This window comes from Phyllostomus hastatus, unplaced genomic scaffold (assembly GCF_019186645.2).
Source record: "Phyllostomus hastatus isolate PE091 unplaced genomic scaffold, TTU_PhHast_1.1 phas_contig_152, whole genome shotgun sequence".
Classification (NCBI taxonomy): Eukaryota; Metazoa; Chordata; class Mammalia; order Chiroptera; family Phyllostomidae; genus Phyllostomus; species Phyllostomus hastatus.
Window position 1 is genome coordinate 14686139 of NW_025333622.1, and position 13138 is coordinate 14699276.

The following is a 13138-nucleotide window of genomic DNA, read 5'->3' on the forward strand; positions in this document are numbered from 1 at the left end:
CTGTCTAACCAGGGTGTAGTATATGCTTGATTTTTGTATATTTATCTCATATCTAGAAGTCATCACTAAATAATTTCATTAAGTTTAATGTTAGTGTGTCAGTTCTTTTGTGTAGGAAAAATACCCCTACAGATAACAATTATATTTTTTTGTGAACAATAACATTTTGTCTCTTCCTTTTGGATCCTTACAAATTTCTTTTCCTGTATTAGTTTTCTTGTTAGGACAATGATAACATGTTAAATGGAAAAAACAATAATGACTTTGTCTTGTTCCTCATGTATTTATTTATTTTGGTTTAAACAACAAAACTTTACTCTCTCATTGCTCTAGAGGCTAGAAGTCCAAGACTGAAGTGTGCACAGGATTAGTTTCCTTGGAGGCTTCTTTCCTTGGCTTGCAGATGTCTATCCTCTTGTTACTTCTTTATGTGGTTGTCCTTCTGTGCACACTTGTTCCTGATTTTGAAAAGAGTGTTTTAAGGTTTTTAATGCTTTTATACTAAAGACAGTGTTTTCTATAGGCATTTTAATAATAGATTTTTATTAAATTAAAGCTCTCCTCTATAATTGTTTTGCTAAATTTTTTTTATCATAAATGGGAATTGAATTTTATAAAGTTTTTGTATCTGTTGATATGTTTTTCTTTACTATGTTAATGTGATGAATTACAATGACTGATTTTCTAATATTAAATCATATTTGTACATCTGGGTAAACCCAACTTAGTTATAATAAACTATCTTTTAAATACATTGTTATATTTGGTTTCCTACTAACAATATGTTTATGCATTTCTTTGTGAGTATGGTTGCCCTATAATTTATTCTTACTGTTTTGGTCTGTCTTTGGCATCATTATTTATTAACTTTACTACATGGGGTGGAGTGGGACCATTTTTTCTCTTATTATATATATACACACATATATAAATGTATATATATACATTTATTTTATTCTCTGTAAATTCTCTTGAAGAGTTGGAATAAGTTTGAAATCAATTGTTTCTTGAATATTTTGTAGAACTGATCTGTAAAACATTCTGGGTTTCATTAACAGGCAGAGCTTTTAATATCAAATTTCTTTGTTATAGGAACAGTTTTATTATTTCTTCTTTAATAGATTTTGGGAAGTAACAAACAATGAATATTTATTTATTTATTTATTTTTAGAGAAAGGAGAGGAGGGGGAAAAAGAAAGGGAGAGAAACATCAATGTGTGGTTGTCCCTCATGTGCCCTCTACTGGGGACCCGGCCTACAACCCAGGCATGTGCCCCAACTGGAAATAGAACCTGCGACCTTTTGGTTTGCAGGCCAGTACTCAATCCACTGAGCCACACCAGCCAGGGTAAAGAAACTATGTATATTTGGATATTCCTACATGTTTGCTAATTTTTTTGATCACAAACTTTTTGTCTTTCAGAACTTTTTTAAGGATTATTTTCTTCTGAAATATTTTTATATTTTCTTTTAATGAAGATTAATTGGTGATAAATGCTGTGCCTTAGTTTATTTGAAAATGTCTTTACAATGTAGCTGTGAGGTGCTGCCTTGCCTTTGCCCCTGCTCAAAACAGAACTGTTTCCTTTCTGGCCCTGCCAGCCATGGTGCTGTAGCCCACAGGGATGCAGGGTTTCATACACAGTTAAAAAAAAGTCTTTATTTTTACCTTGATCTTATAAAATAGGGTTACTGGGTACACAATTCTAAGATGACAGTTATTTCCTTTCAGCACTTGAAGGTATTATTCTACTGTCTTGTGGCTTCTGTCATGTGTTAAAAAGTCTGCTCTCAGTCTAATTACTGTTCCTTTGTAAATAAATAAACTGATTATTTACCTGATGCTAAGAGTTGAATCATATCCTTCAAGAAGATATGTTAAAGCCTTAACTCCCAGTACCTAAGAATGTGACCTTATTTTGAAATAGGGTGATTGCAGATATAATTAGTGAAGATAAGGTCATATTATGGAATATAGGCTTTTATTCTTACAATGTTTCACTTTTTATTTTTATCATTGACACTGTTACAGATGTCTCCCATTCTCCCCTTTGCCCCCCTCCACCCAGGCCCCCACCCTCAGCCTTCACCACATTGTTGTCTGTGTCCATGATGGGTGATGCATACCAGAATATGGGCTCTTAATCCAATATGACTGGTGTCTTTATAAGAAGAGGAAAAGAGACACAGACACACGAAGTGATAATGAAACCAAAGGCTAAATTGCTGCCCATTGTAAGCCAAGGGATGACAAGCATTGCTAACATATCACAGAGCAAGAGGCAAGGAAGAATTCTTCAGTACTGATCAGAGGGAACAGAGCCCTTCTGACACCTTGATGTTGGACTTCCAGCCTCCAGAAATGTGAGGCGTATTTTTCTGTTATTTTAAGCCACCCAGTTTGTGGCACCTTGTTACAGCAGCCCTAGGAAACTAATATACAACTGATTTTAAGATGTATTGTAAAAAAAAATACGTGTTGTTGTTTATGTTCTCAATTTCATCACCATGTATCTAGGTTGAATTTCTTTTTACTTATCCTGCCCAGTATTCTTGGTGATTTCTGATCTGTGGATTTATACCTTTCATGGCTTGGATAAATTCCTCACCCATTATATGAATATAAGTTTCCTTTCATTTTCTCAATTCTCCTTCCAGGACTCTCAACAGATTTAAATTAGGAAATTGCCTTTTCTGTCTGCCATCTACTTTCTTCATCTCCATGTCTCTCTGTGCTGCATTCTAGGTAGTTTCTTCAGCTGCATCTTCCACTTCATTTGTTCTTGAGATCCCTTCTAACGTGTCTATTATGTTTTTAAACTTTAATAATTCTTTAGAAGTTTGTGGCAGAGATTGGTAAGTGTCTCTCAATAACCATTTCCTCCTTATTATAGTAATAGAACTTCCTAACTTTAACTGGGTACATGACCAGCCACAACACTGGCTATATTTCCAATTTTCCCTTGAGCAAGGAATGACCACATACTAAGATTTTACCATGGGATATGAGCTGAAGTACTATGCACAATTTTTAGAAAGTTTTCTTAAAGATAAGGGCATGTTTTTTCCTTCCCTTTTTCTTCCCTTTCTCTATTCAATGAGAGGAGTATACTTTCCCACACCATTGGGTTGGACCTGGCCATGTGACTTGCTTTAGTTCGTGCAATGCAAGCACACAGGACATAGGACACATCTGAGGGAGGCTTCAAATGAGTGTCTGTGGCTTAGACTCTTGTTTGCTTGCCTTCCACCATGAGGAAAATATAACCCAGGTGGCTACTGGCCCTTTAGTCCAGGTCCTCGAAGGTGAGACATGTAGAACTGACTTGAATTTGACTTGTACCTAGAGCACAGCCACAGCAGCAGGCTGCCTGTCCTTCCAGCTGTCGATTTCCAGCTCAGTGGGAAATAAATATTTGTTTTTTATAAGCCAGAATCTTGGAGGACAATTCCTTTATTTTCCTACAAGACAGAACTTTATTTAAAATTATGTTTTTGAGGTAATTTATTCATGATTAGTTTCCACTGCCATAATATTCACATATATATTTTTAAAAAGATTTTATTTATTTATTTTTAGAGACAGAAGGGAGGGAGAAAGAGAGAAAGAGAGAAACATCAATGTGCAGTTGCTGGGGGCCGTGGCCTGCAACCCAGGCATGTGCCCTGACTGGGAATAGAACCTGCGATACTTTGGTTCGGAGCCTGCGCTCAATCCACTGAGCTACGTCAGCCAGAGCATATATACATTTTTGTGTTTTCGTGTGGACATGTTTTAAATTCTTCTGGGTATATACTTAGGAATGGGGAGGGAAATGGGTTTTCCCACACCACCAAGGAGCAATTTTCTAAACACAGCTGGGTGTCCTAAATTCAAATCAGTTCTGATACTCTATCTGGAGATAGCCTCAGATCCCACATGTTAAGGACTCAGTCCCATAACACTGCACTCCCTGCCTCCAGATGCCATTTTCAAGTACAGGTTGTTACTGGTGCTTCTGACCAACTGGCTATGAGTTAGAGATTTCCATTACCCTCTCCTCGGGTCCAATTATTTTGCTAGAGTGGTTTGTGGAACACAGAGAAACAGTTCACTTACCAGATTACTGTTTTTTGTTTTTTGTTTAAAGAAGGATATAACTCATGAAAGCCAAATGGAAGAGATGCATAGAACAAAGAATGGGAAAAGGGTGCAGATCTTCCACGACCTCTGCAGGCTCACTGCTTTCCCCACACCTTCATGTATTCACCAACTTGAAACCTCTTGGAACCTTGCCCTTTTGGAAAAGGGCATGGAATTTTGAAGGAACACAATTCAGTCAAAAACATTGTCTTTGAAGTGCAAAAGATCAAGAAAGTTTTAATTGTAAAACATACATAAAATTTACCATTTAAACAACTTTAAGTGTACAGTTGTATGGAGTTAAGTATGTCCACATTGATCTGCAATTGTCCCACCATCATCTCCAGAAGTTTTTCATCTTCCCAAATTCATAGAGACAGAAAGTAGAAGGGTAGTTGCCAGGAGTGGAGTGGTTGCCAGGAGTGGGGTAGTTGCCAGGAGTAGAGTGGGAGAGTGGAGGAGTAAGGAGGGGAATATGGGTTAATGTTAGGGTACAGAGTTAACATTCATATAATTTATAAACTATACCTTAACTATAGCAAGATTATAATTTATTAATAGGTTGGATCTAAAATGTGAATTCCAGAAAACAGCATTTTCTAAGCTTTGTTTTGCTGTAATTAGCTATTCAGTCAAATTCTCCCTTTTTCAGATTTCTCTTCCAGAACTCCTATTCTTCCATTCCAATCTAGCCTAGGACTTGGGAGTTCCTGAATTAGATGTAGTGATTCCTATATGTGATCAGATGCCATATTTCCTATCTCATTTTGTTTGAGCACATCTTCAAGAAACTTTTTTTTAAATTGAGGATACATTTATTGATTTGAGGGGTGGAGGGCAGGGTGGAGAGACAGAGAGAGAGATGTAAGAGAGAAATATGAGTTAGTTGCCTCTTGGTCACCCCCTGGCTGGGGATCAAACCCACAAACTATGTATGTGCTCTGACCCAGATTGAACCCTCAGCCTTTTGGTGCATGGGACAATGGCTCCAACCAACTGAGCTACCTGGCCAGGGCTCAAGTAACACTTTTAAAAAAGGGTATGTGGAAGTTTAACTTCATGAGCTTCTGCATATCTGAAAATATTTTCATTCTGCTTTTACTTAATAATAGTTCAGCAGAGTTTTTAAATTAACCTTTTTCCTAAGAATTTGAAGTTCAAGAAATATTTCCCTCAGAAACTTGAAGGTCTTTGTCTATCTTCTCATATCTAGTGCAGCTGGTGACAATTCTAATGCCAGCTCAGTCACTTTTTCGCCTTTTTTGGAAATTTAGGATCTTCTCTTTATCTTTAGTTATACTACTTCCAGGGTTGTTTTTTTTTTCCCCCTTTTTCTTTTCTTTCCTGTTTGTGCTTTGTACTAGTGGATACTTTTAGCTCTGGGAAACTATCCTCCATTATTTTTGGGATAATTTTCCACCTTTAATTTACTTGGTTTTCTCTTTCTCTTGTAATATTAGTCCTGTTGACTATTTCTTTTATATTTTCTTTTTAATTTTTAGTTTTTGTTATGATGCAATTTTATTACACATGCAAATGTTTTCAGATATATGTTCAAAGAAAATTAGAAAATAGATCTGGGAAACTTATTTTTGCCTATAGCCACCTAAATTTATATGCATGAGAAATTATGACTTAACGTTGTTTTATTCTCATCCAGAAGAACACAGAGCTCCAGTGAGGTAAAGAACTTTATTAGCAATACAATATTCTGGCACAGGGTAACAGATACTACATTCTGTGCAACTCAACCTTCAATTGTTAGAGTGCTGCAAATTAGTGTTGGTTTTCTCAATCCAGAGTAAGGGCTTTGATAATGAAGATTTTATTTAATTTTTAATAAATGTCTATATTGGGTAAGTTAGGCTTTGATATCTGAGTGGGCCATGGTTTCTGTTAACTGACATGAGTACTTTATAAAGATTTTTGTTGCAAATTCTGATATTTTCTCTTGCAATTTGTGTATTCTATTTTCTTTAAAATATAGAAATTAAATGTACTATATACATGTTTCTCTGTTTTCTTTGTGGTTGCTTTTCTGTTTGTTCTTTCCCCTTCCCATCAAGCTGGAGACTTCCCTTAACTATCTAATAATCCTTTGTTGTTTGTTCATATTTAAAATGAGGTAGTTGCAATGCTGATTAGTAATGTTGTGAACTTAAGAGAGTTCTGCCATCTTTCACAAGTTCACTCCAGATTGCATGGGTAGGAAATGGGCTATTGTGCCCACCAGAATGAAGAATGCTTTACTCTTAGTCATAAATGCTCAAATAACTGCCCAAGTTCCTCCCCAGAGATTACGAGAACTCTTGATTTTTAGCTTGGGATAAATGCCTAGTTATTGTGCTGTTTCACATACAGACCTTTATTTAATTTTCCTGTGTTTCAGCTCTGCTTCTCACTCTTGCTCTCTTGTGTCTCTAAATTCAGTCTCTCTAAATCACTTCCGGCAGATTGCCCCCTTTCTTGGCTGCAAGCAACCTGTGCACCTATCACACATTATGGTTCCTTCCCTTTGTTTAGTCAGACTGCACTTACTTTTGGTGTGTAAAATTGAAAAAAGATAGGGCTCCCTGCCCACCTTTTATTTTGTATGGGTTTGCATGATTTTTTTGTATGTTTTATAAGTATTTTAATGGGGTCTCAGAAAGAAGAGGCAATGAATTCATGTGCTCAGTCAGCTTTAATAAACAATTTCTAAATGTTGGTTTTAAAAAAATATCAGGGGCAGAGTAGGAAATAAGAAAAAACAACCAATGGAATGACAGAAACAAAATACAAAAAAAAAACCCCAAAATTCTGAGCCAGTGATAGCATTCCTGTGTTTATATAACTTAGTGTTTAGCATCTTAACTCTCCAGATCTACACATTTTTAGGGATATGATGGATCTCAAGACATCTAGTTCACAACTGATTTTACAGATAAGAAGAGTAGGACCCAGAAGTAGAGTGATTTTCCAAGGTAACACAAGTAGAGAGTGCCAAAATGGAAACTAGAAAGATACGATTCAGTTTTGTCGAAAAACAGTCAAATGATGGCTTTTCCTGGGTAAAAAGCCAGATTTCCAAGAAAATGAAGTATTTTAGGATTCTTATTTGGTAGTCTAACAATTGGTAGACATATGCTGAATGTACTGAAGGGGGCGACTATACAGCAAGATGGGAAACTGCAATAAGGATCATGGAAAGGAACAATTAGAGAGCCTCTAGGCAGGATGAACCAGTAGAATTTGGTGAATGAATGAATGTAAATACTGAGGAAAAACGGGAAGATGTTAGGGCGTTATGAGGAGGTGTAAACTGGTTAGTCGTAGTGGTGGAGAGTAGGGGTAAAATGATTGTACTCTCAAGGGCATTTCCAATTCTTTTAATAAACACTAGAAGGTTGGGAATAAATATTGTTCACATCACTCTTACGTTCTTGGTTTAGAGATAGCTTACCCACATCTTTAAATTAGTGGGTGCAGTTATCCTTTTTGCAAGGCTCCAGCAAATGAATCCGAATTGCGATACAGTACAGGAACACTGGGTTACCTAAAATACAGTACCAACTGTCGGACAGACAAGTCTGGCGGTTGTAAGGACAAAGACAGACAACGTATCACACAATACCTGGCACATCGGAAGGACTGCACGTGGACATTAATTTCCGCTCACGCTGTTCCCTTGCGTCAGAAACACTACAGGAAAACGACCTACACTGGCGTGGGTCTCCTGCAACACCTAAGTTTTTTCCCCAGGGCCATGTCTCAGATCATATTACTATTTTAGGAGGCACATTCGCAAAAGCTAAGGGTGGGGAAAAACCCAATTTCCCTAGGTCACAAGGTGCCCACTGAGGTCGTGGAGAGAGCAGGCGGGAACGCACCGCCAATCCTTCGAGCTATTCCCAACAGCCGCTCCGGTCTCGGGGTTGTGTAACGGGCCAAGCCAAAGCGGGGGTGGGGCGACTGTAAGGTTGGAGAACGATTCCGCTCTCCGGGCTCGGCCGGTCCACTTCCTACGGCAAGCAGAAGGAGACAAACGCTGCCTTTCCTAGCTCCCACCTTCCGCTGCTTTCCCCAGCGGGCTCGGGCTCCGAGCTCCCTTGGCCGCAGGGGAGCCGTACGGGGGTTGTGTACGTGTGGACATCCCGCGCCCGTGACTCAGCTTCAGTGCTGAGCCACCGCCAGAGCCTGAGTCACCCTCGCTTCCTGGGCCTTAACCCTCCTTTCCTTGGAAGGGGCCGGAGGCCTGCAGGCTACGGAAACGCGTTCACGGAGGACGCCGTGAAGCTAGGTGCCCAGCCGGGGTAAGGCGGAGCTCCGGGCAACTCCGGGCCGAATCCTTGGGGCGGGGCTAGGTGTCTCGCGCAGGGGGCGGGGCTCAGTGACGTCGGCGGGCGCTGGGCCGTGCTGTGCCTGTGGCTGTGGTGGTGGCGGCGGCGGCGGCGGCGGCGGCGGCGGCGGTGGTGGCGCCGGGGCGGCGGCGGCAGCAGCGGCAGCAACACTGAGCAGGGTGAGACGGCTGGGATGGCGGCAGCTGGGAAGTCGGGCGGGACCTAGAGCTTCCCGCCAGTCGCTAGCCCTGAGGCTTTTTGCCTTTTCTTACCCTGCTTCCACACGGCCCTGGCTGGGGCAGGGCAGCGCGCCCCCGGGGAGGGGCGGAGCTGTAGGTGAGGCTTCAGGATCCCCTCTCCTTCTCCCTGCCCGTGGGGTGGGGGATGGGGAAGTCCAGGGAGGGGCGACCCCACCCTCAACCCTTCTCAACCCATCTCAGCCCACCCAAGCCCACCAGCGGGCTCCACCCAACCGAGCTCCGGGATTGGGCGGGAGCGGAGGCTAAAGATTTGGGGAACCCAGGGCGGGAGGTGGTAGGTGGGAGATGCTCTGGATGCTTGGAAAAGCGACAGTGAAAGGTTGATGAGAAGTGATGTTACGGGCAAGGCGGTGGCTAGATGGAGAAATTGGGGAGCCATTCAGAGGGCTGGGGTGCGGCCAGGTTGGATCTGTGGGTTTGGGTGATTGAGGTGAAGTGTTGAAGATGAGGATTCTTTTTTATTTTTTTACTTCTGGAAAATGGTAAGATAGATGAATGGTTGTATTTCGAAAGGAAGATGAACTGTGGATGTTGCCTTTGAGGCATTTGGAGAAGCTACAGCACTAGGTCTCACATTTCTACTTTAGGGTTTTGGTTATTTTTCTTTTTTTCTTTTTGACGGGGTGAGTGGATGGATTGGGAGGGAAGAGAATTCTCTGCTTTGCCTCAGTGAGTAAATTGTGAGCGTGGGTGGGTTTGAAGTTTTACACCCTTCAAGAACTTCAGTCAGGTAGCAATATTAGGGAGATAGGTCTCATTACACTTTTTGGTCCTTAAAGGTGTTACCTTCCAGTCTTTTTTCATTGTCGAAAAGATCTCTTTTCACTACATTTACAAGCTCTGGCTTGGCCCCTTAAGACAAGGCCTGAGAATCAGGTGGTTGCTTTGGAAGACACGTTTCTGAGTAGTAGTTGTAGGTGGTTGTCAAGGTTGACTGCTTTGGATGGATAAAATGAACAGTTTGAACAGTTCTGTTGTATATGAACAATGCTTAAATGTTTTAAAGCACAACTGCCCGTAACACCTTTTTTTTTTCAATAGACCTTGACATTTGGACATTTGTGTTCAACACTATTATTATTTTTCTCAATTGTAGATTTTTCTGTGAAATACTTTAAAAATGAAGCGGAATAGTTTTTTTTCCTCTATAGTAGACCCCTCAATTTCTGAGAAATGTTCTTTGAGTCAAGTGCTTTAAAGTGCTTCTTAATAACATATTGGGGGCATGTGCCTGTCACTTCATAGGGAGATATTACTAAGAGTAAACAGTATTCAGTGTTCTTCACATCAGTGTTTCACAGCTTAGCACATTAAATCAGAATCTTCTTTTCTGCATTTCTGCTCCCTGTGAGATTACAGTATTCACCAGTCTTACCTACCAGTGTTCTAAGCTATTTCTTGCTGAGAAACAGGTCCTGTGATGGACATGTATTATGTAATGGATGGAAGTAGCCATGACTCTCAATAATTCATTAATGGAGGAAGAGAAACCATCATGAAATAGAAATTAGGCAGTGACTTTCCCAAGGCTTACTCAATTTATTTGGGAACATAGCCAGGGAAGTGCTTTCCTGTAACCCAAGAGAGAAATTTACATTTGACAGTGTCAGTAGTTGCAGATCATTGCCTCTTTTAACATGCCTACTTAATGAGCAGACTGTTATCTTCTAGCAAATACGTCTGCTTGAAGAGACTTATAGGAAACAGATGATACAATAGCTATTAAGAGGGGAAGGGCGTGGTCCAATTGTAGTTATAAATAAAAAATTTAATTACCTGTATTCAGATAGATCAAATTGTAAATTGGTATAATGAATAGTTTTGATTTTGGATTACTTAGAAGGAAAAATTTGAATTCACATGTTTAGTTTTGGATTTTACATTATACTTTGATTTAATTGGGTACATATGGGGACAAATGTGAAGATTCCAGGCGAAACTATGTGTATTGCTAAATGACACTTGCACAGCTGACAGTAAGATGTGATTCTTCTTGTGGGAATGAAATAAAATAATTTGGGGACAGTGTAAAGGTAGAAATTATTTGTTTCTCTTTAGAATTTCTTATGCCTGAAAAAACCCCTACATTTTTTAAAATTGAATTTATTGGGTGACATTGGTTAAAGACATTATGTTGGTTTAAGGTATATGATTCTATAATACATTCTCTATATATTGTATTGTGTGTTCACTGCCCCAAGTCTCCTTCCATCACCATTTATTCTTGCTTTATCCTCTTCTATCTCCCCCCAGTCCTTTTTCCCTCTGGAATTACCATACTGTTGTCTGTGTCTGTGAGATCTTCCTTTCTTGCTTGCTTTCTTGCTTGCTTGCTTAATCATATCACCTTTTTCACCCAGCCCCTCAACTCCCTTCCCCTCTGGCATTATTCAGTCTGTTCTCTATGAGTCTTTTGTCTGTTTTGTTAGTTTATTTTGTTCATTAGATTGCACATAGGAGTGAAATCATACAGTATTTGTCTTTCTCTGACTGGCTCTTATTTCATTTAGCCTAATGCTCTCCAGGTCATTCTAGGCTGTTGCAAAGGGTAAGATTGCCCCCTTTTTACGGCCCAGTAACATTCCATTGTGTAAGTGTACCACAGCTTTTTTATCCGCTCAACTACTAATGGGCACTTGGGCTGCTTTCAAGTCTTGACTATTGTAAATAATGCAGCAATGAACACAGGGGTGCAATATACATTTTGAATTAGTGAAAAACTGTACAATTTATTTTTTCAAGAAATGTCACTTGCTGGTCATTGCTGTGATATCCTTGTTGAGTCTGCTTCAGTGTTTTTTTTTTTTTTTCCATTAGTAAAGTCAGATGAGTATATCAGTCTGTTAATTCAACATTGATACTGGAAACAAAGCAACAGTGAAGGTTGTAATAGCAACAACTGCTCTTCTTCTACATCACGTTTATGCTTTTAGAAGGTATAAGACCTGTTAAATGTGCATTTTACATGTACTGTATCAAAAACATTGATGGAGAAAGACCAGGGAATGAAGTATTTTGGTTAATCAAATAACAATTATTACATGAATTATCAATTTTCAGAGAAATATAATGTAAACAAGTAAACAAAATACAGGCTATATGGAATGTATTTTATTTCTGTGGCTCTTCATTATGCCTTCAACATGTCTTGGTGCACTGTTTCATTCATTTATTGATGTAACAGTTATTACAGAGTATGGTTCTGAGCACCATACTCAATAATATGGTTTTTAGCTTTTGGGAATACAGTACTGAATAAAAGTGACAAAAATCCCTGCCTTCATGGAACTTACTCTCTACATATTTTCTGGGGAAATGGGGAGGAACCCAGCAAAGGAGACTGATAGGCGGCATTGAGTTAGGAAAACCAGGGGAGTACGATGTCCTAGAAGTGAAGGAAAGGAACTTTTCAAGGAGGGAAAGATCAACTGTGTCATTGTTTAAATGTGTCAGTGTTGATTAAGAGACAGTGCTGCTTGATTATAATATCTAATACCAGAGAAATGACTAAATGCTTGCTAGTGTGAGATGAGACAGATATCCCCAGATTAATTTATGTTATTCTTTATTCTTTTGGAACAAGAGAGGCAGCCTGGGAGTACCCACTTTACTGCACTAAGCAGAGAAGTGACTTTATTGTTATCAATCTTATGTATACTTATTTTTTTTTAAATAGGTAATACATGTACCAAATCAGAAGGTATACATGATTACACAGGGAAAAGTAAGTCCTATCCCATCTGATTATTTCTGAAGGCAATTACTGTTTCCAATTTATGGTTTTTCCTAATCAGTGAAACTTTGTGCAATAATGTGGCATTTAGCTATTTTAAAATTACATAAATATAACAAGTATTTTTATCTTTTAGGTGTTTTTTGCAGTCTTAATATTTTTTTCATAATTTAAGTCTGCCTGCAGACTTTTTGTTTGATAACTTTGTCTTATAGCTTTATAAGACAAAAAACATAAAAACAAAAAAAAATCGTGATAATTCACATGACTTGCAATTCACCCATTTAAAGTATACAATTCAGTTTTGTTTGCAACCATCCTGACAAACAATTTTAGAACGTTTATATCACTCCCCAAACAAACCCCAGACCCATGAGCAATCACCCCCCTACCTTTGGTTTTTAAGAATTGGTTTACTTATTATGTGGGAAAAATGTTTGTAAAATACTTTGTTACCAGCTAATTGGCAGTGAAGCCATTTAGTTCATATTGTAACATTCTGTGATTGAATAGAAGCATAGATTTGTGTAAAAGTCAAATTAGATAATGTTTTATTTGTTTGAGTGAAGACTTGTGAAATTATTTTTAAAATTATCGTATATGTTGTATATGTATAATATACACATTATTTATATTATATATAAATATAGAGAGAGACAGACAGACAAGACGGGGGAAGAGAGGGAGAGAGAGAGACAGAGAC

General features: G+C 38.9%; 1 protein-coding gene across 10 annotated transcripts in view; it reads left to right on the plus strand.

Annotated features, from left to right (window-relative positions):
- The first annotated feature begins 8144 nt into the window (after nt 1-8144).
- ERC1 (ELKS/RAB6-interacting/CAST family member 1) overlaps nt 8145-13138 on the plus strand; it is a 564233-nt gene continuing 559239 nt past the window's right edge. For 9 of the 10 annotated variants that reach the window (XM_045830450.1, XM_045830453.1, XM_045830452.1 and 6 more), the window contains exon 1: nt 8145-8415. The gene's annotated coding sequence lies outside the window, so the exon portion shown is untranslated. Of the gene's footprint in view, nt 8416-8594; nt 8622-13138 lie in introns of those variants that run through there. The other variant, XM_045830451.1, reaches the window with a different exon arrangement.